Source organism: Carettochelys insculpta, chromosome 15, assembly GCF_033958435.1.
Source record: "Carettochelys insculpta isolate YL-2023 chromosome 15, ASM3395843v1, whole genome shotgun sequence".
Taxonomy (NCBI): Eukaryota; Metazoa; Chordata; order Testudines; family Carettochelyidae; genus Carettochelys; species Carettochelys insculpta.
Window position 1 is genome coordinate 38,414,770 of NC_134151.1, and position 22,916 is coordinate 38,437,685.

Genomic DNA, 22,916 nt, shown 5'->3' on the forward strand with positions numbered 1-22,916 from the left:
GCAGGCAGGCAAAGTGAGACATGGAGAAGTGACTGTGCCAAGGCCACACCAGAGGTTATTGGCTGACCTGGAGAACCGGTCCCCTTTCCATTCCAGGGTCCTAGCCCCCTGCTTCTGAATCACTTCAAACAATCTGCATGTGAGCCAACTGGACATGGCTCACCCAGACATTCTCTGAACAGAAAGAGAAAGATCGGTAATGCCGAGCTTCAGACAAGGAAAGAAAAGTGAGCTTGGCAACCAACCTCCCATAATTCTAACTGCAAATCCTATCATGGAAGGGAAGAAAAATCCTGACCACCTATTGGGTGTAAAGCTTTGGTCCCCTTCCCCACTAATTACAATGGAAGCAAGACCAGCCCAAGTGGGAATAAGTAGCATGATCTTATACAATATAAATACAGCCCCTTGATTGCTTTGCTAGACGGCTTTCCCAGATTATATCATAATCCTGCCATGAGGTGTGATGTGTCCCCCTGGGTTTCAGTGGGTGTCTTCCCAATTAGAGGTCCTTGCAGGAGCAGATCCTGAGTGAACAAGGGAGCATGTGATGTTAGTAACGGATTTGGAAGTGTCTTGTACAATGTTTATGAACTGATGCCATAGAGAGGTATATGCTGAACAGCCTCCTGAGGATTAAAAAGTGGCTGAAGACAATGGCTACGTCTACACGTGAAGCCAACATCGAAATAGCTTATTTCGATGTAGCAACATCGAAATAGGCTATTTCGATGAATAACGTCTACACGTCCTCCAGGGCTGGCAACGTCGATGTTCAACTTTGACGTTGCACGGCACCACATCGAAATAGGCGCTGCGAGGGTACGTCTACACGCCAAAGTAGCACACATCGAAATAAGGGTGCCAGGCACAGCTGCAGACAGGGTCACAGGGCGGACTCAACAGCCAGCCGCTCCCTTAAAGGGCCCCTCCCAGACACAGTTGCACTAAACAACACAAGATCCACAGAGCCGACAACTGGTTGCAGACCCTGTGCCTGCAGCATGGATCCCCAGCTGCCGCAGCAGCAGCCAGAAGCCCTGGGTTAAGGGCTGCTGCCCACGGTGACCATAGAGCCCCGCAGGGGCTGGAGAGACAGCGTCTCTCAACCCCTCAGCTGATGGCCACCATGGAGGACCCGGCAATTTCGACGTTGCGGGACGCGGATCGTCTACACGGTCCCTACTTCAACGTTGAACGTCGAAGTAGGGCGCTATTCCGATCCCCTCATGAGGTTAGCGACTTCGACGTCTCGCCGCCTAACGTCGAAGTCAACTTCGAAATAGCGCCCGACGCGTGTAGCCGCGACGGGCGCTATTTCGAAGTTAGTGCCGCTACTTCGAAGTAGCGTGCACGTGTAGACACAGCTAATGAAAGCAAAGGACAAAGAGCTGTGTGCCAACTCAAGGGAAGAGCCAAATGGGAAACTCCAAGGAGGGCTGTTAGAAGAACATGTCCCAGTCAACATCACTGTCCCTGGCCTGGAGGAGGAAGTAACAGCACACAACCAGTGCTGAGCACCCAAGAGGCCTGAGGCCAGGGAACCTGAGGGATTAGAAAAGGAGGTTGAAAACAATAAGGCTGCGTCTACACAAGCAAGTTCTTTGGAAAGAGCCCATGGAGCATCTACACACACAAAGCATCTTTTAAAAGTAGATCAAAAGAATGAGGCGCTCCTTTCGAAAGCACTCTTCCACTCCCGCTTCAGGAAGAGTGCCCCCTTTTGAAAGCTTCTTACGAAAGAAAACGTGTACATGCTCCCCAGGGCCCCTCCTTCGAAAGAGCCGTCCTCATTTTCAATCCCTGGCCCGTTCTTTCGACAGAGCGGGGGCTGTGTGGACGCTCTCTTTCAAACGAAGTTCTTTCGGAAAAGATCTTCCAAAAGAGCTTCTTTCAAAAGATCTCTGTAGCATAGATGTAGCTTAAGAGAAAACCAGGAGGGACACAAGAAGGCTCTGACTCTGTGGGCAGTAATCTGGATAAGAGAGATCTAGGTGGAAGAAGGCGAGGTAGCAGCTGATAAAAGACTGTCTAGGAATGACTACAGCAGAAAGGGATCTAGGGGTTACAGTGGACCACAAGCTAAATATGAGTCAACAGTGTGATGCTGTTGCAAAAAAAGCAAACATGATTCTGGGATGCATAAACAGGTGTGTTGTGAACAAGACACAAGAAGTCATTCTTCCGCTCTACTCTGCGCTGGTTAGGCCTCAGCTGGAGTATTGTGTCCAGTTCTGGGCACCGCAGTTCAAGAAAGATGTGGAGAAATTAGAGAGGGTCCAGAGAAGAGCGACAAGAATGATTAAAGGTCTAGAGAACGTGACCTATGAAGAAAGGCTGAATGAATTGGGCTTGTTTAGTTTGGAAAAGAGAAGATTGAGGGGAAACATGATAGTGGTTTTCAGGTATCTAAAATGGTGTCACAAGGAGGAGGGAGAAAACTTGTTCTTCTTGGCCTCTGAGGATAGAACAAGGGGCAATGGGCTTAAACTGCAGCAAGGGAGGTTTAGGCTGGACATTAGGAAAGAGTTCCTAACTGTCAGGGTGGTCAAACAGTGGAATAAATTGCCAATGAAGGTTGTGGAGCCTCCATCGCTGGAGATATTTAAGAACATGTTAGGTAGGTGTCTGTCAGGGATGGTCTCGACAGTACTTGGTCCTGCCATTGGGGCAGGGGGCTGGACTCGATGGCCTCGCGAGGTCCCGTCCAGTCCTAGCATTCTATGATTCTACGGTCAGTGAATGTTTAGGCCGTATATGAAAAGCATCGAGTTTCAAAGCCGAAAGCTAATAATGCCTTCTCTAGAGAGCTTTGTCTGGTGCACCCCTCCCTGGAAGGGTGTGCTTTCTTCTGGACACTGAGAGATGGGGAAGGTAGCCACAGCTGGGTTACACCTATGGTGGCTTGCATCTGACGAAGCAGAGCTTCGCCCATGACAACTTACGCTCCAAAATACCTGTTAGTCTATAAGGTGCCACAGGACTTCTTGTTGCTTATGTTGGCTTATTCATCCAGGTTGTTATGTTGGTATCCATTGCCATCGTGCCCAAGATCTTATCAATCTGATGGGAAGTTCAGAGAACAGTGAAATGGACAGGGACCAAGCTACCTATAGACAATCACCCAGATCATCATACTCTGTGTCCTCTCAGTCCTTCCACCACTTCATCTCCAGCCAGGCTTCAGTTTCTCTCATCAGTTCACAGATTTTAACCCCAGGGTGGTAATCTAGCCTGACCTCCTGTGTGAAACACACCAGAGAATTTCTACCCAGAAGTCCTTGCAGCAAGCCCGTCATTGCCTTGTGGTTTCCTTGCTCCTCACATCTGTTGGTATCCACCAGTTGCCTCAAGAGGCAGGGATCATGTCGAGGTCTGCGTCTGTGCAGTGTCTACCACGAGGGGATCATGACCCTTGATTGGGACTTCTCTGTGCAAGGGTCATACGAATAAATCATAATGGGCACACCGACGAGCAGTGTCTTCTGCCTGCACTAGAGCATGGCCCTTATTTGCACACTAGTGTCCTTTGTAATGCCTTCCCATTGTCAGACATCGGGACGCTGTACCTGCTGTCTGCCCCGGCCCTCCTGCAGGTCGTATTGCGACTGGGAAGGAGTGAATCAGGCAGTGAGCAGCAGAATGTCACAAGGCTGGGGGCCAGGTGCATTTTGGATGACGATAGTAATAAAGCTTCACATGGCCCATCTCAAGAAAACTAATAAAGCCCTGGAAATCCCTTAAATATTGTTAACCCAGCTTTACAGATGGGGAAGATAGCCATGGCTGGGTTATGCCTATCTCGGCCTATTCATCCGGTTGTTATGTTGCCATCCATCACCATGGTGCCCGAGATCCTCCCAAGTGCTCTGTCGCACTCAAGGCTGGGCAGCCCTACCTCAAAGAAAGCATCTAGCTCAGCCAGAAGTGACAGGGCAAGGCAGGAGGTACTGGCTGGCATTCAATGGCCTGTGTGCCGCAAGAGAGCGGTGGAGGGGCTCCCAGTGCTCCCTGCTGGCCTTGCGAGTCTGTGGCTTTTCCTTTGCTGGCACCAGGCTTGCGGGTGTGCTGGCGTCCTTGTTTCTCTAGGACACACAAGTCCGAGGAGGAGGGAACTAATGAGCTCACAGGTGAGCCGCACTGAGCAGCGGATGCAGAGTGGATCGTGGTCATTCCCATTTCACTGGGCATATCATCCTGGACCTGCACCCACAGAGTTCTCGGTCCCAGTTTTAAGCAACCTCATTGAGCAACACCTTTTGCTCCAGAAGAATCTAGCTCTGTGGTGTCCAACCCATTCTAGAGCGAACTAGCCACGTTATTCTGAAAATATATTGTGCAAGCCAAATGACCACCCTCCACCAGCCAAACAGCCACATGTGGCTAGTGGCCAGCGTGTTGAACCCCCGTGTGTTGTAGGAGGCGGTGACTAGCAAGAGCGAAGAGATGCACTCAGCCAAAGCCCTAGGGGGCTTTGAAAGTCAAACGCGCAGCCCTTGACCTTCCGAATGGGGCACCAATGCAGAGAAGAAGGTCCCAGAGCAACGGTGTTCCCCCACTAGTTCTGTGGGAAATTCCACACCATTCTGGCAGCCCTCTACACAAGCCTGATCCGCCCCTGAAAACTGTCACACTGGAGCAAGGAGCTGGGGTTTGCTCATGTCCACGAAGGAAAAATAAGCTCATGTGGCACAATCAGCACATACTCAACTGAACCACAGACCTCGCTGGCTGAGGAGGTAGCCACACCCTGTGCCCTGATTGCATTTGTAAGCGCTGCTTTGCAATTTGAATGAGAGTCACCAAAAGCCCCTAATTCAGGGCATGAAGAGATCCGCCGCAGGGCTTAGAACAGAACCTTACCTTCATGCGTGGCATTGCGCCCTCCGACAGGTGCATTGTGGGTATTTTATGCCTCTCATGGAGCATCAGGCATAAAACGCTGCTGACTGCATGCTAGTGGGGCTGAAGCAGTGTGCTAACCCGGCGTCCCAAGGTGCAAGCCCGTTTTGACTGGTTCAGGACAGCAGAAGGTGGCTTCCTGTGGCTTTGAGTGTCCCATGGAAATAAAAGGCATATGCTCCTGCACCCCAGGGAGAAACGTGCGTCTCTGCTGCCAAAATTTTCAGTTGCAATCCACCCAGGAAAGCTATTGCTCAAACATTTGCACTGGCCAACGGGAACAGTGACATTTCATTCTGAGTCCAACCTAGAGTGGCTTGCACGTAAATCAGCATGCATGTATGTCTGTTCAACGGGGCAGCTTAATTTTCCTCTGATACCCAGACAGCACCCCCAAATTCAAGTCCTAACTAGGAAATCAGTGGCAGGCAGTCCGCCCCATCCCAGGAGGAAGTGAATTGTTCTTTTTCATCATACAATCCATACCTCAGCGATGCCGGCTGGAAACGCTCCAACTGCGCAGGATGAAGGGACATTACCTGCACTAAGAGGAGGAGGCCATGAAATGCACAGTCTGGGTGTCAATGGTTCTTGGTGTTTCGTATCATCTGGAGTGTTGTTTATTTGTTCTGTGCAACTCAGAACTTTGGAATATCCCACCCCAAACTAGAGAGCCGTCGCTTTCCCAGTGGGAGTGTGATGCAGCCACCAGCTTTCACCTTGGCCATTCCCGCGCAAATGGGTGAAGTGCCAGCGGAAGGACGACAACATGGGACTTGCGGAAGGGAGGGGTGAGCTCAAAGTAGTTTTACTCTAACTGGTCAGAAATGGGTGGGTTTGTTTCCACGGAAAACTTCACTATAGCTAAAAACTGAACAGTGCAACTTTTGTGGGTTTCGGCAACTGAAAAACAAAACTTTCAAGTCAAAAACTGCTGAAAATCAAAACCTTCGGTGTTCCACCAAGACCCTGAGGACTGCAAAGCAAGCAGGCGTGTTCCACAAGCAGTCCATGTCATGCACAGCCCAATTTGGCCTTAATAAATGTGTTAATGGGATTTTTAACCAGACCATCTTGTGCCCTGAAGCAGGCGGTTTGTTTACCCACCGGAACACGCTCTAAGGATTTATTCATTGCAAAGCCGGGGTAGGTGTGGCATTTGACAAGCAAAGTCTGTTTCCCCTGGTGACCATCCATCCTGTTTTGGGTGGGACAGCCCTGTATTTCGGGTGCCATCCTGGTGTCCCGATTTATTTTGCCAAAGGGGCTAAATTGCCCCATATTCCACTTATTTACTAGTGCAGGTGGGCTGCCATCCAGCTTCCCCCAGCTGGGGGGAGCCAGGAGCTTCACTGGCAGGGCAGCAGCCTAGTTTCCAGTGGTCCAAGTCATGGGGCAGCTGCCAGCCACAGCTGCCCCCCGCACCCGCCAGCAAGGTGGCAGCCACCACCTGATTCCCAGATAGGGCGACCATCCATCCCATTTTGCCTGGGACGGTGCCATTCCCCCATGTCCCATATTTGGGCAGGGGACCTATGGTCACCCTACTGTTCCCACAGGGATTTCCCAGGAATGTTGACACCTGCTGGGTCCCTGAAAGGTCAGTCGAGTAGTCCCTGTGTCGGAGTCACTGAGGGAATGCCACCATGCAGGCAGACACCCACAGCTGGCCCGTGCCAGCCCGCTCGGGCTCATGGGCCTTTGGCAAATGGACTGTTTAGTTGTGTGGAGACCTTTGGGCTTCGGCTGGAGCCTGGGCTCTGGTACTCTGGGCCCCAGACCCAAATGTCTACCCCACACTTAACCAGCCCCTAGGCCTGAGTCAGCGGGTGCTGCAAGTTTGGCATTGCCACGTGGGTATACGCTGGAGTTCGTTACACTGAATGGAATCCAGAGGGGCAGCTCCAAGTTTGCACTGGTCCACGTTCCTCTCTCTCTCTGCCTGCGAGCAGACCTGGGATTCACCGCTCTGACAGCCTGAGTCCTACATACCCCACAACAGGGTTCCCCATAAGCTGAGCATTTGGGTAGCCGCCCAGGAGAGAATCAGGCACTGCCCAGCTGACAGCAGAGTGCCCTCAGCCACCGACAACTACCAGCCTGTGTTTCTACTGGTGGTGCACATGTCCACAGGCTTCAGTGCACGCAGCAAAATTTATTCTACTCTGGATGGAAAACAATTAGAAGGAGCCCTGCCCACCGACCAGGGACAACACCAGGACATTGAAGGAGTCTCTGTGGCTCAGGTTGCCACTTCCCTCTGTGCCAGGTTTACCGAGAAGGTGGCCGAATGCAGTTGTCACTATGATAACCTTCTGTCTGCTCCTTCCACCCTCTGGGTTGAGTCTACCAGCTTTGCCTGTGACCAGCCTGACAGCAGCCAGTGTGGCTGGCATGTCTTAGCATTGCCTCAATAGAGCGCTCCAGGACAGGGAGAGAAGTCCCTCCAGGACAGGGCAGGGGACTTCTCCTCAAAACCAGCCTCTGGGTGGCCTCCATACCAAGGACACGTAGCAACAGAGAGAGGAAATCTGGTACTAAGAGACCAGTCCGGTTAACGTCGGGACAGGTGCTCCAGGACAGCTTACCTAGGCTCTGTGCGTCACAAGCTTTTTGCAGCTATAAGCAAAACCCCAGGGTATTTCTACCAGCTTTCTGGTCTTCCCTCCCTCCGCCCAGGAGCAGACATGGGAGCTGGTCCCTGCTGCCAGAGAAATGCTAAGTGCAGTGCAGCTGCAGCCTCAGCTGTTGGCCCCCTATCGCCAGTGGGGATAAGGCCTCTCTCTCACCTGCCAACAGGCCAAGGAAGGAGCAGCAAGGGGAGCCAAGGCCAAGCCCCTCATGGGGGCCACACAGCCCCAGGGGCCTGGAGGAAACAGGAGATGGCAAAGGCTGCCCATTCCCAACATCCCGGCACCTGCTTTGGACGTCGCAGGGCAGAGGCGCATTTGAGGTGTGGTACCATTTACGTGGAACTGGATTACACCTGACACAGGGGCATGGTCAGCTGGTCTGTCGTGTGCGGGCCCACTCAGGGCCCCAGAGCATTCCACGTCAGCCACACAGAGGAAATGACGCTAAGGCTCGTCAGTCTGCGGAAGCTGATTTGGAAGCCTAGATCCCAATTTCCTCTCGCTGTTTACGCAGCAGTGTCTCGCCGCATACCCTCTGCAGTTCCGCTCTGCTCACCTGGAGATCCTGTCACCTGCTTCCTCGACCCCGCCTCCAGGATCTTTCCACACCTACACTCAGAACACCCTTCCTGAGTGCTCAGCAAGGGCATTATTACCCCCTTCTCATTCCAGTCTCACCCTGTGAACCACGCCTGCCAGCACACTTCCCAAAGGAAGGTCTGGAATCCAGCCTGGCCTATTCTCAGCATGTGTTGTTAAAAGAACCCGCTTGCTGCACCTCCACATGCATTGCTTCTTGCTGATTAAACGGCCACCCCAGCTTTCTGACGTGTGAACCCTGGCAGAGTGTTCTGTCTTAGATTGCAAATCCTTGTGGCCAGGCCCACACCTACTGGGTGCCTAGTGTGTTTTGGGGGTTGGGAATTTAACAAACAATTTTCATAAACCTGAAATATTTGCTGGAAGGCCCAGGGAGAATTCGGCTTCCTTAAGTCCACTCTCTGACCTAGCAAAGGCAACGTGGACTGACGGTCATCCCGTTTGCATGCCTGCTGCTGTGACAGCACGCTTCCGGCTGAATCAGCTCTGAGATGACGCAGACTTGTTGAAGGACTAAAAAGTGCTCATGTAGTTTTATGGGGGATGTTTGTAAAGAATCCAAAGGACCAACAGCCCTGTGAAAAGGAGCTAAAATCTCATGAAAACAAGATAAATGAAGCCAACATATTTACCCTGGAACAAGCCAACACCCAAGTGGATTCGGAGTATAGCTAGAACATTGAAACAATTTGCAATGACATTTTTAAACACGCACACAATGGGGCCAAAGTAGGCTAAGTAATAAAGCGGCAGAGAAATGCAATGGATTCTTTGTTCCTTATCAGTCGTCCGGGCTTTGGGAACCATTTTCCTGGAATAGCTGTTCCTTTTGGCGCTTTGCCTAACGTCTAAGTAAACCTATTCGGAATGAGAGCTTAAGTATTTACCTGACCAGAGATGGATTTAAGCTTGTACCCGTGTGCCTCCCTGAATGGAATCCAATATGAGTAATGGGTGTGAATTACATTCTCTCAGAGGCTAATTGCTGAGCTGCTTAATAATTTATCCCTGGGATTTTCAAGGTTGTTTTCATTATGTCAAGGAATGATTGTTTTGTCTGCATAATACCTGAACAACTGTTAAACAAGCTTCTAAATTATTCAAAAGGGTTACTGGTGCATCTCAGATCAGTAACTTGTCTGCCCCGACCTTTTGAACTGAAAACTTCCTTACAGACCTTGGTTCTCCTGTTTTTTTCTTGCAGAGACTAGTCACTTTTTGATACCTATGTCTGTGGTGTCATTTGATTCTGTTGTACACCCAGATCCTGGCTGAAGTAAGATTCTTTTTATTTTTGTGAAGTCAAAAAATACATCCACTTCCAAGGGGAAAAGCGTGTTTTGTAAACACAGAGCAGTGTTGAACAATCACCCTTGCTGGTGTAGAAGTTACTGGAGGCTGACAACACAGCAGGAGACAAAACGGAAGTTAGGAATCATGGCTGATAAAACACTGGGCTGGGAGTCAGATTTTCCCCTCTGGAAGTTGCCAGGAGTCTCAGGCGCGCCTGCAATAACAAGCCTGGGGTGGAACAGTAGGTGGAAGGAACGCGTGCTGTGTAATGATGATAATTGCTGCGCATAAATCACTTTAATAGGCCTCACTCAATCCCATTGCACTCCACATCATGTAGCTCAAGCCTCAACCTGCAGCAGCACGGCAGGGAATCATCCACGGAGAGAGAAGCCCTCTCTCTGGGATGAATTTCTCCCTCCAGCAGGTATCAGAGTTGCCTTCCCAATCTATCCAGGTGAATTCCTAGATATAGAGGTTTCTGTTCAAGAAAGATGTGGAGAAATTGTAAAGGGTCCACAAAAGAGCAACAAGAATGATCAAAGGTCTAGAGAAAGTGACCTATGAAGAAAGGCTGAAAGAACTGGGCTTGTTTAGTTTGGAAAAGAGAAGATCGAGGTGGGACATGATAGCGGTTTTCAGGTATCTAAAAGGGAGTCACAAGGAGGAAGGAGAAAACTTGTTCTTCTTGGCCTCTGAGGATGGAACAAGAAGCAATGGGCTTAACCTGCAGCAAGGGAGGTTTAGGTTGGACATTAGGAAAAAGTTCTTAACGCTCAGGGTGGTCAAACACTGGAATGAATTACCTGGGGAGGTTGTGGAATCTGGGATGTGTTCGGTCCGGGACTACTTGGCTAAATTATATGTGGCTGGCTGGCAGGTGTGTCGCCCCCACCCTGTGAACTGGGGTGCGTGCCCCACCGTGTATATACCCGAGGGTCCCTCCGTGATGTCTGGGGATGCCTGGCTCCTGGATGGACAGTTGGGAGGGGATTTAGATGGTTGGGTCCACCTCCTTGCTTAACGACTCAGTGGTGACGTCGGCTTCTTGAGTCCCCAGTCCAGGCTGCTCCTCCACCGCTGGTTGCGGCTCATTTGCCCATGTGTCGAGGACCGCCGGGGACTGGGAGCTGTCCCAGAGCCCCAGGATGGCCCATAGCTCCTGTAGTAGGTGCAGGTTGCTGGAGCTGGCCCGGAGCAGCCGGCCTGGTCCCGGGCCCAGGCAGAGCCCTGCCACAGTTCTTTTACTTTGCTGTGGACCTGGTCAGCAGTGCTCTATGGGCGGCCCCTCGTGAAGAGGCCCTGGGGTGGGCAGGAGAATTCAGCTGCATTTCGTCACTTCACGCACATCTCCCTGATGACTTCCTCCCCCTTCCACAACCTGAGGAGGTCCCTCAGCTCCTGCTCTGTCCACGAGGGAGCCCATTGTTTTTTTTTTCTCACTCTGGGCCCCTGGGAGCCCTGCGACAGCTCTGGCTAGGGCCCTGGGACTCCTGCAGGGGCTGGCTGCTGGCCATGGGTGTCTGATGCTGCTCTGAGAGCATGCTGGGGGAGCACATGCTGGGGCTGCTCCTAGCATGCTCTCAGCTTCCTGCCACAGGGTTCCTGCATCGGTGTTGCTTTAAGGGCGGCCAGACACAGGGATCACAGAGCCCCGCTGCTGCAAGCTAGAGCGTCCCCGCGCTCCAGCTAGCCAGTGCCATGGTGGGCTCCTCTTTCGGAAGAGCGGGCCATAGAGCGTCTACACGCGTACTCTTTCGAAAGGCGACGCTCTTCCTGATACAGGCTCAGGGTTCGGATTTCCAAGCCTGCACCGCGTTCCTTCCCTTTTCTTTCCAAAGAAAGTGTTACATGTGTAGAAGCTCCTCCTGCCCTTTCAAAAGAGGGCCGGATGTTTCGAAATTTCTTGCACGTGTAGACGCGGCTTCAGTCTCCAGAGCCACCCACATTCCTGATCCCATCAGCAGAGCCCCGCCCTGATCCTCAGACACCTCCTGCAGCTCCGGGCCTGATGACAGGGGCAGATAAACAGATTTTGCCTTGGAATCCAGGCCGGTGGAGAAAATTGTTGGGTTTCTCTGGTCACCCAGAAAGCTGCTGTCCCTCCCAGAGGGACCCTGTTCTCCTGACAGGACCCTATTTCTGCCCGTTCAGGGTCCATGGGGGCCTCTTGTTTCGGGGTCTATACACTGACAGGGAGAGGAGAGGCCCAGATGGAGCCTGAGCAGTGGCTAATACGCTACACAGGGCAGCCGGCGCTGGCTGATCGCGTGGCTCAAAGCCATCCTGTCCACAGGAGAGGTGGGGTGGCCTCTCCAGGCCCTGTGCTTTTGAGGGCCCAGCGGTGGCCACCCCAGCTGTCCTATGGATGGGAGTGGAGGAGGATTATCAGGGCAGGGTGCAGGCAGTGGGGACAAATGTCCGTCACAGCAACCGCAGAGGGTTGCCTCCCCTCAGCCTCCCCTCCCCTGCCCCACAGCCCCATACTCACAATGTGGATTGAGTGGCAGCCTGTTCTGCTTCCTCCCAGCCTGCTGAGCCATGTTTCTCCAGGGGCAGCTGGAAGGGCTCCGCTCCCCACCACCCGGGCTGGGAGGGCACGGCGGAGCACCACGGGGGGAGGCTGGGGGGGGAGGCAGCCCCTGTGGCTGCTGCGGCCGTCCACTACCTGCCCCTGCCCCAGATAATAGGAAGCCAGGGTGGGGACAGAGCAGCGAAGGGACACGGCATGCAGCATGGGGTGGGGTTGCCCCAGGCCACGTCCCACCCTTCAGGATGGCCCTGACGTGGGCTGAATAAGTGGATCGTTCGCTCTGGCTGGCAGCCATGCAGTTACAACAGGAGAACCACACTGGTTGTAAAGCCTCCATCAAACCATAGTACCACGGGCCTGCGGCCAGGGTGGGGAATAAGCTGTTCTAGAAGGGGGCAGAATAAAACAACAGCAAGTGCTGGGGGGACTTCACCATCACCTTTTTGGGTGCTGGATTAATTTTGGTCAGGAAGGGACAAGCCATCGGAATTCAGTGCTGCATAGAGAAAACACGGAAAGTCTGGCAAGAGTCCACCCTGGCTTACCCAGGAGAGCTTGATTCTTGTATTTATATATATCCAAATATATCCCAAAAGGAGTCTTATAAACAGAGGAAACTAGGCCAAAGCAAAAAGTATGCACGGGCAAGATTAGAAAGGCCCAAATACAAAATGAGCTGCAAGTAGTTACAGGCAGAGAACAACAAGAAATCATTCTACAAACATATAAGCTGTGTCTACACGTGCACGCTACTTCGAAGTAGCGGCACCAACTTCGAAATAGCGCCCGTCGCGGCTACACGCGTCGGGCGCTATTTCGAAGTTAACTTCGACGTTAGGCTGCGAGACGTCGAAGTCGCTAACCTTATGAGGGGATCGGAATAGCGCCCTACTTCGACGTTCAACGTCGAAGTAGGGACAGTGTAGACAATCCGCGTCCCGCAACGTCGAAATTGCTGGGTCCTCCATGGCGGCCATCAGCTGGGGGGTTGAGAGATGCTCTCTCTCCAGCCCCTGCGGGGCTCTATGGTCACCGTGGGCAGCAGCCCTTAGCCCAGGGCTTCTGGCTGCTTCTGCGGCAGCTGGGGATCTATGCTGCAGGCACAGGGTCTGCAACCAGTTGTCAGCTCTGTGGATCTTGTGTTGTTTAGTGCAACTGTGTCTGGGAGGGGCCCTTTAAGGGAGCGGCTTGCTGTTGAGTCCGCCCTGTGACCCTGTCTGCAGCTGTGCCTGGCACCCTTATTTCGATGTGTGCTACTTTGGCGTGTAGACGTACCCTCGCAGCGCCTATTTCAATGTGGTGCCGCGCAACGTCGAAGTTGAACATCGACGTTGCCGGCCCTGGAGGACGTGTAGACGATATTCATCGAAATAGACTATTTCGATGTTGGCTTCACGTGTAGACGTAGCCATAAAGAGCAAGAGGAAAACTAAGGACAGGTTAGGACCATTGCCCAAAAAAGAGGGAAAAACAATAACAGTTGAGAGCAAGACAAGAAGTAATGCTTCCACACGTTACTCTGTCTTTGAGGCCAAAAGAACATTCTTTGCTGTTTTGACGAAGGTCTTGTCTCCCCTTGGAGAAGTTCACAGACAGCATAGAGGACCTCCCATATGTGTGCAAAGAAGGCCAGGCAGGCTCAAAAGGCTCTGCAGAGAGCATCCCCTCTGTACAAGGCTACCTCCAGAAAGGAGGCATGGGAGTCAGCTGGTAACACAGAGCCCCGCCCATAGCCCCCCAAGTCAAGGGAGTCCGCTGACCCCCAGTGGGTCTTGGATTACATCGGATGGGGCTGATGCCTCTTCCAACTTGAGCCATTTATGTCCTGGGGGTGTCATGGAGCTGTGCGAACTGAGCTGGAACCTGCAAGGGGCCGGACTAACTCACCTCCTAAGGTCCCTTCCAGCCCTAGGATTCTATGACAGCCTGAGCTGACCACCCCATGACAGCTGGGAAGAATAACACCCCTACAATCTTCTGCCCTGGCAACCCAGGGACGTGCAGAGAGGGGCTGTTTGCTCTCAGAGAGACAGGGATGGCAGTGGTGGCTGGCCCAGTAGGGCCGGTGGCAGGGCAGCCATGCCAGGAAAACAAACCATGAGTAGCTCATACAGGTAAACAGAGCGTCGGACTGTGGCCCGCTGCCAGGGGAAAGCTGACTGGCTGGAGACAGCCGGCTCCACGCAACCAGCTGCCATTGTCCCGTTCTGGGCCACTCCTAGGGGTTTGCAGACATGACTTTAGAGCTGGGAATGAACATGGAAGACACGACGACCTTCCTGATGTTGTTTTCTGTCTCCAGGCACCACCTCCCCCAGCCAGCCCCTCTGGGGGTTGCTCAGCTTCCCCCCACTCACGGCTCTTGATTTTCTTGAGGAACGAAGCCGTCCCGCCCACGCCGCAGGCAGCTGGAAGGCAACAGGTGCTACTGAACTCCTGACTCACGGTGACAGCTAGGCTCCTTGCCAGCCATGGCCTGCGGCCAAGGCACCCGCCCCACCTCCCGTACGACCCTCTCTCTTTGCAAGGACCAGCCCTGGCTCTGGTTTGCCTGCCCTGCCCTCATGAAGGGCAGCAGGACCTCTGGGCGCCGGGGCTCTGGAAGTCCATGCAGAACAGCTGGGTACGAGGGGCCCAGCGGAGAGCGCTCAGCCAGCTGTCCGGCTCCCATCCCAGACAACCCCCTGGCTGGGGCTGCCAAGGTGCCCAGCGAGTACTGGCGCAAAAAAAGGCACAGGCCCTACATAAGCAGGCTCGGCGCTCAACGGCTCCAGTGGACGTTGGGTCTGTTTGTTTGGGGTCTGGACGTTGCTTTGCTGTCTCTGGTGCACTCCTGCACACACGTACCGGCTTGCACATCTGTGCCCTTCCTTGCCCCTTTGGCTGAGGCTGGTTCCCCTCCACACCAGAGGTGCTCAAGCTAAGCTAGCCACTCTGGGATCAGAGGGCAGGTCCTCCCATGGGGGTTTAAAGAGAGGAAAGCAAGGATAGGAATAAATGGCTAGTGTTCAGAAAGTGGAGATAAGTAGCGAGCTCCTTCCCACCCAGCCCCAGCTCCTGAGGTCAGAGCTGTTCAACATTGGCATGAATGACCTGGAAAAGGGAATAAACAAGGCAGCGGCAAAGACGGCAGAGGGTAATTCTGTAAATCCAAAGCTGACTGGGAAGAGTTACAAAGAGTCACAGAACGGGGGGGGCCTGAGCAAGCAAACGGCAGGTGCCGTTCCATGCGAATACATGGGGTGGAATGCGAACGCACGTGTGAGCAGGGTCTGAAGGAACAGCCAGCTGGAAGGGGGAGAGACGCTGTGTGTGCCCACGTCAGTGCTCAGAGCGGCAGCCGTCTTAGTCTGTAGCTGCAGAAACAGCAAGAAGTCCTGGGGCACCTTATAGACTAACAGATATTTTGGAGCAGAAGCTTTGGTGGGCTTTGCCCGCGGGTCTCTGCCCACGAAAGCTTCTGCTCCAAAATATCTGTCAGTCTATAAGGTGCCCCAGGACTCCTCGTTGCTCGTGTCAATGCTGTTTGCTTCTGCTTTGCTAAGATTTGCTAGAGATTCGGCAGATGCCTCATTGTAATCAAATTAATTTGTGACCCAACAGGCGCTATGCAGGTGTAGTTGTAAAATGGGTTCCAGTGTTCGTAATTATTGTGGGAATACCAAACAGCAGGAATGTGCTAAACCTATTCCAAGAGGAAGGGCTCAGAGTCAGTCAAGAGAACATCTCTTAGCCAGTCCAGGGGTCCGCACACCCTCCTTCTGTACGGCAGCTCAAATGGGGAGAACCCCGTGGACTCCTGGGGAACCTCCCGATATGCGAACGGCAGGTGGGGTAAACACTTGCCCCAGTCTCGTGGGTGCTGGTTCATGAAGGTTCTCAGCATCCACTTCAGAGTCCCACTGAACCTCTCCACCAGCCCATTGGTCTGCAGGTGGCAGGAAGTGGCCCAAGTGTGCCGGACCCCACACTTGTCCCACAAGCTTCGTGGCAGAGCTGACATGAAGTTGGACCCCTGGTCCCTAAGGACCTCCTTGGGGAGCCCCACCCTGCTGAAGATGGACAGCAGTGCATCCGCCACAGCGTCAACCTCGATAGAGGTCAGAGCTACTGTTTCTGGGTAGCAGGAGGCAAAGTCTACCACCATTAGATGTATTCCTTCTCCAAACGGGTCGCCCTACTCAAGGGTCCCACTATGTCCATAGCCACTTTCTGGAAAGGTTCCTCTATGATGGGCAGTGGCCTCAAGGCAGCTTTTCCCTAGTCCTGGGCCTTCCTCACCCTCTGGCAGGGGTCACAGGGCCTGTAATGCGGATGGATGGCAGCAAAGACTCCCGTCCGGAAAAAGTTCTGTAACAGCCTCTTCCTGGTGAGCTGGATCCCCTGGTCTCCTGCGCGTGGGACATCATGAGCCAGGTACAGCAGCCTGTGGCGGTACTTTTGGGGAACCACTAGCTGCCTCCAAGGGGAAAGCCACCTTGAGACAGCTGCTCATGGTAGGCTCCTGTGGTTCTGGCTGAACAGCCTCCTTCGGACTGGGGGAGAACACCCCTCACTGCCTGTGGCTGAGGGTCAAGACCGGCGCCCAGGGGCGTTCACCTGGCCAGTGCTCCAGGTCGCCCCCGTTAGTACATCAGCAGGCAAATAATGGTGCACACCCACCTCCTTGGGGCCCTCCTACTCCCCCTGTTCCAGGTGCACCCTCACTATGGGCACCTGCAAAGGGCCCATCTATTCCCATCACAGTTGGGTGGGAGTTGGGCATCATCTGGTCCGGTGCCTCCACCCCAGGCCGGGCCAGCGTCACAGCCGCACCCGTGTCCCAGAACCCCGTGGCCTCTCTCCCGCCCTCCTCGAGGGGTGTGAGGCACTCGCTCCGCAGAGACAGCCCTGCACCCAGCCGGTACACGGAGATGCCTGCCTCTCGAACGGCAGGTCTCCTGGACAAGCTGGCCTGAGTGAGCTCCACCCCCTGGCTGAGGGCTCCTGCCAGTCCCTGCCCCAGGAGCAGCCAGCTCCTCTGGTCACTGGGACCCCACCCAGTTGACCTCACGAGACCCCTGCCAGCTGGGCCTGTCCGGGAACTTGGGGCCCTGGGCCTGTCTATGCCCCTCTGCCCACAGTGATAACAGACCAGCTCTTGCTGGGTCCCTCGGGCCAGCAGCTCCACCCTGGCCGTGGCTGCCCCTCTGGGGGGCAGATGCCTGGCCCTGTTTCCTGGGGTCACCCCATAGCTGATTCCCTCCATTGCACAGCCGGGAACTGGTCTCTCCAGGACGCCCTCTCTCTGGGATTCCCTTTCACACCGGGCCGGGCCGTCCATGAACTCATCAGCCAGCTTCCCTGCGCCGTGTGGGTCCTCTGGCTTCCTGTCCTTGAGCCACCGCCTCAAGTCGGGCAGACGCGCTCCATAGCGCCGTTCCAGGACCATCAGCTTAACCAGGTCCTCTGCAGTCTGGGCCCCCATCCCGAACACCCCCTTGCAGTAGTATTGCATCAGGCGGGAGGCCAGGTCTGCACAGGTCTCCTCCGGCCCCTTCTGCGCCTCCTGGAACTGCTTCCTGTGCACCCTGGGGATCAGCCCGAACTTATGCAGCAGGGCCTGTTTGACCCGTTCATAGTCTCCAGGCTGCAGCCCCTCCAGCTGGCTGAGCACCGCTGCGGCCTTCTGGCCCAGCAAGGGCGTGAGCTGCAGGAGCCATTCAGCTGCGTGGGGCCTGTGTGTGGTTTGTACCCTGGGTGACCAGGGTCCCTGCTGGGGGGGAACCTTTGCAACCAGGCCTGGTCCTTTTCAAGCTGGGCGACCATCGCCGGGTGACAGAGAAGAGGACAGCTGGGTTTTGAATTTGAAAGCAGAGAGCAGTTAGTGGGAGTTAGGCTGGGGGCTGGAGAGGAACAAAGGCAGGCTGGGCCGGGCCAAGCCAGGGGCTCGAGGCCTGGGGTTCCCTTGGGGGATCTCCTCCCCGCAACATGAGTCAGACAGACCCTCCTGGTTGCTGTGCTGCTGAGTCTGCACCAGGCTGCATCTCTGTCGCCTAATAAACCTTCTCTTCCACCTGCTGCGTGAGTCGCTCCTGGCTGCCCCCAGCCCCATCACAGGTGCCTACTTCTGGGGTTTGCTAAACCCCATCCCTACCTGAGGCTGTGTGTAAGCAAGAGCTGCCGCCTGGGGCGTACGGTCTGATGGCGTCTTTCCCGGGGGTCGTGCGGCAGGGCGCTGGGCAGCAGCTGGAACTTGGGCCCCGCAAGGCCGCTGCACCAGCTTTCCATGCCCTGAGATGGGCCTCACAACCACGTGCAGTGTCTCCGAGGGACACATCGTGTTTCATGCTGAAAGCACAAAACCCCGCAAAAGCCGTGCTGCAAAGATGGGCTGAACAGCAAGAGCCACAGCGTATTCCTAGGCCCGTGTGCTGCTTCTGGGGAGTGTATTGTGCATTCCTGGACTCGCCCGGGAGTGAGTCATGAGAACCCCAGAGCTGGCGTTGTACTAAGCCAGTCTTTGAAGCTCCCTGGCCTGGGGGGAAGGGCGGGTTTACCTGCTCGGGGGAAGGGGAGGCGCGCAGCAAGACTTTGCACCCAAGAAGCTGAACTGAAACAGGCTCCGTCGGTGCTGAGAGAGCAAATGGGCAGGATGCTCTGCTCCAGGGAGAAGCCCTTAGTGGTGGGCAAGGAGTCTCCGCTTGTGGGAGATGAGCAGCTCCTGGTCTGTTTGGTGTGTGCCAAGCCCTGCTTTTTCTGTGACGCTTTTCCCCTAGCCGTACAGCTCCTTTGCCTTGGGAGAGCTGGGAGGGGAAGCCACAATCCTTTGGCCTCAGAGACAGCAAAGTGCAGCTCCTGGCAGCGAGAGGGACTGGCCTAATGGGGACCTCTCAGCCTAAGGCAGCAGGCTGGGTAGCCCTACTCCCTGGTCAGGTGGGGAAGAAATGGGGAGGTGTCTCCCGGCCAGGAGGTGACACCCAGGAGCTAGATAGTTTCTGTGGGAGCCCTGGAAGGCTCAGAGGGACACAAATGCCGTTACTGAGATACTGGGACTGCCCCCCACCACAAAGCAGCCCAGCTCCCCCCCACAATGCCCTATGGCTGCAAGCCCCTGACAAAAGCTGGCCCAAGCCTGCGGGTGGGGGCTCGGCTGTGTCGCAGCCTGGCGGCCATAGTGGGAGGGCGCACACCCAAGCTACGGCCAGCCCTGGCTCTCACCGCCCTGCTGCAGTACTTCTTCTGGTGGCCTGGTCCTCACGTTCCGCCCCGAGGCCCCTCGCTGCGGAACGCTGCCAATGGCCCTTTAACCCCAACCCAGGACCGAGTTTCCCTAACTGCTCCATGGAGACTCAGGGTTCTGTTCCGGGAATGCAGATCTACAGCCTGGCTAGCAGCTCTGCCCCGACCCAGGCTGCAAATTCTTCCTTGTCAGTCGCTGAACAGGCCCCACTCTGGAACGGGACTGCAATTTGGCCAAGCGGAAGGTCCTGTTAGGCCCTTCACTGCCAGCTGAGCCCCCCGGCCCCCTATGTTTGAGCAGCCAGGGTAACAGCTGCCCTGTGAACGCCAGAAGCAATAGGGTTTACAAGATGTTATCAGTGTGGGCTTTACCTTCCCGTGTCAAGACCCGCCCTTTATACGTAATAATGACAATGTTTAGCACGTCCAGTCTTCAAAGCAATTTACAGACGTAACCCTCTGAACATTCCTGGTTGGTGGGTCAGGGTTGTTATTTCCAGGTCAGTGATGGAGAAACAAGGAGAGGTTAAGTGACTTCCCAAAGCCACAGAGTGAGTCAGTGGCAAAGCCAGTGGTTGCTGATTCCCAGCCTTGTGCCCAATCCATTAGGCTAAGCTTACATCCACCTCACTTCGTGTCCTATTAGGCTCCAGGCAGAGCTATCCTGGGCTGAAATGGTTCAGAGTCAAGCGCTCAAAACTTTTGTCTCCCTCCCTGCGACCCATGAGGCTGTTATTTCACAGGCTCCAAAAATACATTTATTCTTCTATTTGTACTGCATTTTGAGCCCTCTTTTTCAGCTGTGCTCTCAACAGGCCCAGATTCTCAAAAGCAATGAGAAGTCCCCTGGCATCTTGTAAACTAACAGATTTATTGGAGCATAAATATTCGTGGGCAAACACCCAATTCGTCAGACGCATCTTTGCCCACAAAAGCTACTGCTCCAACAAATTGGTTAGTCTCCAAGGTGCCACAGGGCTTCTCGTCATTTTCGTAGCTACAGACTAACACAGCTACTCCTCTGATACTTGTCCCCAGATTCTCAGTGTCTCATCTACGCTGTCCATTTCTGATGGGTCTTCCTCTGGGTCTACTCAGCCCTGTTCACCCTGTGCCCAGTCAGGCATCGTCCATTAATTTCAGTAAGAGCTTTCAAACGCTTTCTGCTTTCAGCACCATCCCATCCTCACCCTTTGAGTTCTGCTGCACGGCAAACCGAGGTCGCTGTTCACCCGCATCCTTCTCCGGAGCGATTACAGCCATCTCAGAACATGGCAACATGTACAAGGGAGCCAAACAACTCCATCCCACATGCATTGCCTTAGCCTTTGTCAACCCTGAATCTCCTCTGCCATCTTGCTGCCCTATCCCCTCACTTGAGTAGGGCCCACTGAACTTCCTCAGAGTCATCTCCGGTCTTAACTGACTTCAATAATCCTCTGCAAATTTGCCACGTCTCTGCTCACTCCCCGTGAAATCCAGGCCAGAGCTACGCTCTGCCTCCATGGGCTTCCAGAGCCTTGAGCGGAGCATTAGAAGGACTTTCAGAAAGACGTTTCCAAATGAAGTCAGCCATGTCTGCTTACCTGCTATTACCTGTCCTCCCCGGGGAAGCCTTTTGCACAGTTCTGTGCAGCTTGGCACATTTCAAGAGGTCAACCTCTTCAGAAATGTAACTGACCCTCAAGGAAATCTCACCTCTCTGAGCGATGCCATAGAAGCACCCAGAGAGAGGACGAATTCCAGTGGACGCAGGGAACTCATCCACTTTTGATGACACCTTTTAATCTGGGTCTCCTCTGAGCCATTGTTCAGCACCCGAGTGGACATAGCACAGAGAGACTCAGCATGCGACCGAAATTCCATCACATATCTTCTCCTCTCCCCGCTGCTCCAATTTGCTTGTTTCTCATAGGGTCTAATCCTAATTACTGACAATTATTCAGTGCAGTTCATCCAGCAAATCCCAACTCTTTCAATAAACGTCCTAAAGTGATGGGGACCAAGTTGCCCATCTCCGAAATGCAGCCGTCAGCCCTTAAACAGCGCAGAGGGTACAATACGCCAGGCCAGGACAGAAAGGAGCGTCAAAGAATCCCTTGTCCAGCTACGAAAGCAGGAGAACGGGAGGTAGGCAGGGTTCAATTCTCCAACTGGAGTCTTCCAGGACAATGGCAGTAAAACCTAGCCACCGAATTTCACCTGCAGGACTGAGTGCCACGCGTGCCCCTATGATGGCTCAGGCTTTCATCCACAATCAGGGAGCCATATAGAGTCTCAAGCAGCGTTCCCTTTAAGCCGAGTGCTTGGGCGGCCGTTCAGGACAGATTCAATTGCCACCCAGCTGATTAGCAGAGAACGCACAGCCGGCAGCGTGTGTTTCTTTCCGGGGTGCACATCTGCACATGCCTTGGTGCTCAGGACAAATTTATTCAGCACATGGATGGGAAAAATTAGAGGGAACGTTGGTCTCATGATGTCATATTTGCACTAGCAACACAGTTGCAAGTCCAGAAATGCACGTGCAAATGTTGTGCATGTCCTCTGGCCCATGGAAGGGATTTGACTTAAACCCTGGCACTCCAGGTGGAGCATAGGTCATCTACCACCGCCAAACACACAGAGCCCGGCCCTCTATTTATAAGGGCTGGGTATACCACATGACCTGTGTCAGGTCACCTTGCCCGTAAAAGCCAGCTTTCCAGCCACTCCACCCCGCTCTCGCTCTCTCAAGACACAATACAACTCTCCTCCACTTCACTCTGTCTCAGGACAAACTTCTAGCTGACTCCCAGAGTACCACAATTGTTGTCCTTCAGTCTCAGTAGATATTCTCCACATTGTCCGAGGGCTTCCTCTTTTCTGTTTTCCTTCAGGTTCCACGTGAGAGCTGATGGACTGTGCTGGATGCTGGTTTTCTGAGAGCGCGGCCTGGCCATCCCCACTTTCTTCTCTTGGTTTGAACGTCTGGTGGTTCTTGTCCTGCTTTGTTCCAAAGCTCCTCATCTGTGAGCACTTTTTACCACGTGATGTGAAGGATGTACCTTAGCCAAGTTGATGAATGTCTGTGGCTTGTGATTTGAAGACTTTGGGGGCTGCTCTTTCATGATTGTAAGAAATCAGGACTTCAGTTTTATGCCTTGTCTGGACGAACGCAGCACCACATCTTGCAATACTGTGCTGAGGAGCAAGCTGAATGGTGACTCAGGACAAAGAGGGCCACCTACTGAATTACCAGGCGATCGGTCTCTGTTTTCCTGGGCTTTTCTTGAATCCTCCTGAGTGACATCGCCATCCCAGAGCAGCTGACGATGCAGAATCCAAATGATGCTTTGAAAAGTCATTAGATTACAGCTGTTAAATGGTCTGAAAAACACTTGAGTCACTCCCACCCCATGGAACCCAATGGTTTGGCATTGTTGGCTGAACAGGCCCCCTGAGTTTGGGAGGCTTTTGGGAGGTAACAACGGAATCTTAGCAGCAGCCCGATTCTATATGGTATTGACTAGACTTCCATTCTCTCGCTTTCTCTCTCCTCTCAGCTAACGCGCATGGAAATTGATTTGCCAACTTGCAGAACCTCTTCTTCCTGCAGCCTCACAAGGCGATTTTTTGTGTCTCTGCTTATGGAACCAACCGCAGAGTTCCAGTTGCTAGGACAGATACCGTCACTGCTTGAGCCAAAACCAACTGGAACTGCAGCACTCTGCTCTGTGTACTAGTGTTGCTGATCT